Genomic DNA, 6000 nt, shown 5'->3' with positions numbered 1-6000 from the left:
GCTGTTCCTAAGGGAAGGCCAGCAGTCTGGGGAGATTGCTGTATTATTGGCAGAATATAATAAAGTAGTTAACTTGAAATCTACATGTGTGGATCTGGTCACTTGTTTTCTTATTTGTATTCAAGTACAAAATATGTATATTTGGGGACATATAGTAAATGGCGTGACCCGACAAAAGCACACACGGCAAAAGCGCACACGACAAAAGCGCACACGGCAAAAGAGCGCCGACAAAACTGCGTCGCTAAAACTGCAATGTCATCAATGTGCCGGTGACAACAGCACGGTGACAGAAAGGCGATTTACAACAGCGCGTCGATTTAAGTTAAGGTAAGGGTTAGGGTTAGGGTTAGCGTTACATTTAGGGTTAGGGTTAGCATTACGTTTAGGTTTAGGTTTAGGGTTAAGTTGAGTTTTACAGCGCGCTTCTGTTGCCGCGCTGTTGTCGGCGCGATTCAGAGCTCATTCATTGGAGTACTTTAGAACTTGCGGTTTTGTCACCGTGGTTTAGTCGGGCGCGCTTTTGTCATTCACCCTTTTGTCGGTGAACCAGTAAATGGTATAAACTAATTATAGAAATGTTCCTTTTCTTTTTCTTATCTCATAACTGTGATTTCTTTGCTTTAGTATTGCCTCCTTTTCTGAATTCTGCATAACGCTCCTATCCGAAAGGGAATAGTGGAGTGGATATAGTACCTGTGTGAGAGAAAGAGCGTATATAATATTTTTACCCTGAGGCTGAACAAAATGATAATTTAAAACCTCTTCTTAACTGTTGCCAGGAAAACAATATGGATATGGCCTTATAATCACCAAGAGTTCAGCTTGCCTCAAAGAAGACTTCATTTTTTGGGGATAAAATAGTGCCAAAAGTCAGAAGGAAAAAAGAATATTATTTACATCTGTTTTTATAAGCCATGGAACCTCATGATTAATATTACTGCTAGTTTTCCTTCTTCTCTCCCCAGTGGAAAATATTGAGCTGATTACCAAGGGCAGAGAAAAGGAGCAGGAGCAGCAGTTTTAATATTCCTAATCTTGTGCAAAGAGACCAAACAGCTAAAAAAGGATAGACTACTGTCCTATGCAGTGCTATCAATTTTCTATTGTGAAAATGATTAGCTGCACTCTGCAAAATGTGTAGAGGAAATAAGCTGTTAGATTTTAAATGTGATGCCAGATAAATGGATGTGAGGCAGGAACAGAGTCCCTAATTAGATCATCTACAGTAGTTTTATATTCCTGTTCACTGTGTAAAATATCTGTTGTTATTAACTCTCAAATTTGATAATGAAATATACCAGCCATATGTTTTTAAAATTGATAATAAAAAAGTGCTTTGATATTGAATATAACAACTGTGTATTCTGTAGGATGGATGGATGGATGGATGGATGGATGGATGGATGGATGGATGGATGGATGGATGGATGGATGGATGGATGGACACATGCAGAAATGAAACTTCTGCATAAATGGAGCTACACATTATCGCCCACCATTCCTGCAAGAGAATCTGTGTGCACTCACCCACCACTTCTGCAGTTGGATTCCGTACTGATCTTGGCCTGGTACTGGGTTGCAGCCCAGGGAATTGGAGAGCCTTGCTCTAGAGGGCATATGACAAAGAGGACCTGCCCTATAAGTGTAACCGCCTGTCACAATTTAGAAGCCTGATTGGGCAAGGTTCTACATCAGCTGTCAACTTCCTTCATAACAAGTGGAATCCAATTAAACCAGGCCCTCAAGAACATGAGAAGGTGCTGGATAGGAGCAGAGGTAGGTTTGTCTCTCCCACTCTTCCAACCTTAATTATCAATTAAAACTTAAGTGGCTGTATTCAAAAGAGCAGGCCTCTTACGGCAATCAAGACTTGCACACTTAGAACCAGAAGTCTGAACATTCTCTTGAGACAGAAAGATTGCATCAGTAGAATGACTACCAAACTTCTGGAGTGTATACATTTGGATGACCATTAAACAACAATAGGAGGATTGTCTTAGTTGGTATTCATTGCCACAGTTGCCCAGAACTTATTTCCACCTGCTGTGCCACCTTGATCCTTTGTGCCATCCTAGTTGTACGTTTCTTTGTGATGGCATGGTGACATTGCAGCAAACCACAACCAGGTGGTGTATTTTTGTTTTGTTTTTGCCCTTTTTAAAGTTGGAGTCTCCTGTGACTGCAGACACTAAGATTATCCCTGCCTTGACTGCTACTGGAAGTGGCCTTTTGGCCAAGAGCCCATTTAGTCCCAGAGTGGCCAGTCAGATGTACTCAAGAGCATGGATGGGGAGGGATTATTCTTCTCACCATCACTCCCCAGCAACTGGCATCTGGAATACACTGCCAATCAGTGATGGGCGGTGAGGTTTATGGCTGGTGAGGCAGTCCTCTCCCCCGGCATCCCACTGTCTAAAGCGCTTTCTTTCGCCCCCCTGAGCTCTGACAGGCGGGCGAAAGAAAGTGGCAGCCCGCCAGCCCACCTGAGCTGCCCGCCTCTGTGTCTGCGGCAGCCGTGGACACAGAGGCGGGCAAAAGAAAGTGGCAGTCCGCCAGCAGAGGTGGGCAAAAGACCCGCCTCTGCTGGTGGGCTGCCGCGGACACAGAGAAAGAAAGCTGGCGGGCTGCCCTCCCTGCCTCTCCTACCCACTTCCCTGTCTTCATTCAAATTGAGAGAGAGTTTGTTTGAGTGAAAAAACAAACACACACACACACACATACACACACACACACAAAGTTGCACCAGGAGGATTAATTTTGAATTCCTCCCCCTCCCTCTGACCAACATACCTTTTCCAGCTGTTTCACAGAGGATTTCAACTCTGCTCTTGCCTGCCATCATGAAAATGTAAAAATGTAAAAGGAAAAAGGCAAGAGCTGCTGAGGTCAGGCTGGGCTAGTTGCTGCCAGAGTCCTCATGGATGACTCTGCTTAACTGTTTAAAAAAACCTCTGAAAACGCCCTCTACAGGAGGAGGCAAGAGAACCACTTGCCTCATCTACATAAGGAATTTTTCGGCTTTTAACCCTTGTTTAACTCTGCTTGAGTGATCATAAAGTCAGACTAGATGAGGCACCTCGTTCTCCTGCCGCCTCCTGTAGAGGGCATTTTTTAGAGGCTTTTTTAAACAGTTAAGCACTAAGCAGAGTCATCCACTGTGACTCTGGCAGCAACTACCTCAGCCTTTTTCCTTTTACATTTTTTTTTCTTTTCATGATGACAGTGGTGAGGCTCTGCCTCCCCTGACTGCACGTCACTGCTGCCAATAATTCTGAAGCTGGTCGCTTGTGAATTTTCCTCTTTAAGCCATTTAAATTGATAGCACCACATCTGATAGCAACAAATTCCCTGTGTGTTTTGAAAAGAGCGGCTTTCTTTTACAGGCCTTCTATTTCCCCACAGTTATTATTAATGACTGATCTGAAAAGTAACACTGTGAGAAGAAGAAAATTTACTCTTTAGCCATATTTTTCACTGCATATGATTTTATACATCTCTATCGTATCTCCTATTGTCTGCTTTTGCTCCAAGCTAAAAAGCTTAGCTGCTGTATTCTTCCTAGGAAAACTGCTGTTGCCTCCTAATCTTCCTTCCTTCCTCCAAAGCGTACACACACATTATCTGGCTGTGGTCTGATGACGAATGCATAGCAGGCCATTGTTAGGTTGTCCGTTTTATTTTAAATTCTCTTCCTAAAGATTCTAAATGTCAATTTTTCTTTTTTCTAGGGGCTTATACCTGGGTTGACATTTTCATTAAGCTGCCCGTGATGATTGCAAGATGCCTTTTTTGTTTTTTAGCCATTGCTAGCTTCGAGCCATTAATGTATATAACATTTGTGGATCCTCATTTAAAGTACTTAGGGCCTCCAGAATCGATGCATTCCGTTAACACTCTGCTTGGTTGCATTGTCAGACTGAGAACAAAATCTTCCAGTTCTTTCTTACAGGGACACCACCAAAGGCCAGTAGTCTTACATTTGTTCATCATGCTGTACCAGCCCCAGACATTTACATTTTCTCTTGGCTCTATTATTTTATACTCCTTTCTAATAAATGGAAGAAAAGATTAGCTTCTGAAATGAACGCCACAGTAGCATTTAAATCCAGCTGGGTGACCTGCTATGAACAAATTTTGCTGATGCATGCATGCTGATGATAGAGTTTTGCAAGCCAGCTGTGCCCTGGGAAAAGTGAAAGTCTATATATTATACCTATGCAGAATTATGCTTATCTATTTATGTATCTATCTATATGATCGGGGTGGGGATGGGTAAGGGAATCAAAATCAATAGATAACTGCTAACGACAAATAATATTGTCAGTCCGCAAATACAAATAAGAAGAAGACCATCTCATTTATAAACCTTCCAGTAATCAATGCAATGAGCTCAAGCTGCCTCTGGAGGAAAAGGAACATTACATTAATTGCGCTCTTTTCCCCCCCATATACCCTCTTCTAAGACTGGGAGAAAACCGATGGGCAGATCATCACAAATATTGATGGGCAGAAAGGTGAGCATCTATCTAACAGCACCTGAGGAGAATAAAATGTTCCTAAAGTCATTGTACACTGCCTGAAGGCAATATATGAGAACAAAATGTGCAATCAAATGGACCTATTTTTATCCCAAAGCAATTTTTATTTCCTATTATTACACTCAAACTGACTATTTTCTTTTTATTGTCTAAAACATGGTTAAAACCCAGAAGGATTCAGAGAGACTGATGCTCTTTTCTATCAGGAAATGTTGTATAAATACAACAAATGTATAACATCTCAGTGGTTCATTGTCCTTTCCCCCCCACCCCTACATAAATAACCCACGAAAGGCTTCGGAATTGTTTTCTTTGATTTTCAGAAGATGGGAAAGCAAAGATTTTATTTAAGTGAAAGAAAAACATATTTCATGGTAACGTCTATGTCTACTCAACATGAAGATCTTAGATTTAATTCAATTCTAACATTTTTGTTTCCCCTCCAAGTTTGGCTACAACACCCCCACCCCCCACCCCCACATCTTCAGGCTTATATCATCTGCTTTATATTATGATGCGATTGTCATGATCACTCTTTTTCGTGATCGAATCTTTTCAGGCCAAAGCTGCAGCCTGTTTCTCCTGGGAACCCTGGCAATTAAAGAGTTTATGTTTTTGAGACTGACTAGTCAAGTGTGGAAAACCACAGTGTTTACTGCACAGTGAGGAAGGGTGCAAAGCAGAGGTAGGTTCCTACCGGTTCGGACTGGTTTGGTTAAGTAGGTAGTAAGTCAAACCAGTTCTATCGGCAGCTCCATAGGTGCCACCATCTTGTTTTTTTGGTATTTTTTTTTAACTTCTGGGCATGCGTGCATAGCACGTAAAGCACGCACTCGAAGCACATCCCTGAATGAACCAGCAGTAACAGAAGCAGGAAGCCACCCCTGGTGCAAAGGATTTTTAGAGTGCTTATGAGCTTATTCTAATTGATACCACACAATTTCATTTGGAACTTCTAGAACCTTGCTGTGATGAATTTGCAAGGGATTTCAAATATAAAACCACTTGCCTTCCTGCTGATTTGCACATTGGGGTGTCCAGGGTACAGTCTGGCCATGTTATTTGAGATCTCTTCCAATTTTTCAGACATGGCCAAGATACTAGTAGCTATCCAATGCAGAACCTGCTCTCTGCATCTTTGCCTGTCTTATTTGAACTAATCAAGAATGAAGTACAAGTCTGAGAATGAGATATGCGTGATGAAGAAAGGCTGCTGACCTTAGAAGAGGCAATAGTGCATGCATCTTCGGAAAAAACCCGATCCTGGACAATGACACTGACCACCCAGGCCCGAGTACCTTTGTTTTGGGGACAAGGTCCTAGTGATGGCACTATATGCCACCTGTGATGGCATATAGTGTAGATATCTTGCTAGAAACCTGACCTATTCAATTTAGATTCAGGCACAGTTTATTTTTAAACCTCCGGAGGCTTTCCTAAAGCTGGGGAGGGCAAAAAA

This window comes from Thamnophis sirtalis, unplaced genomic scaffold (genome assembly GCF_051295495.1).
Source record: "Thamnophis sirtalis isolate CommonGarterSnake01/CBP01778 unplaced genomic scaffold, rThaSir2_p1.2 scaffold_6, whole genome shotgun sequence".
NCBI lineage: Eukaryota > Metazoa > Chordata > Lepidosauria > Squamata > Natricidae > Thamnophis > Thamnophis sirtalis.
The sequence above is the reverse complement of the archived record's forward strand: the minus strand, read 5'-3'. Positions refer to the sequence as shown.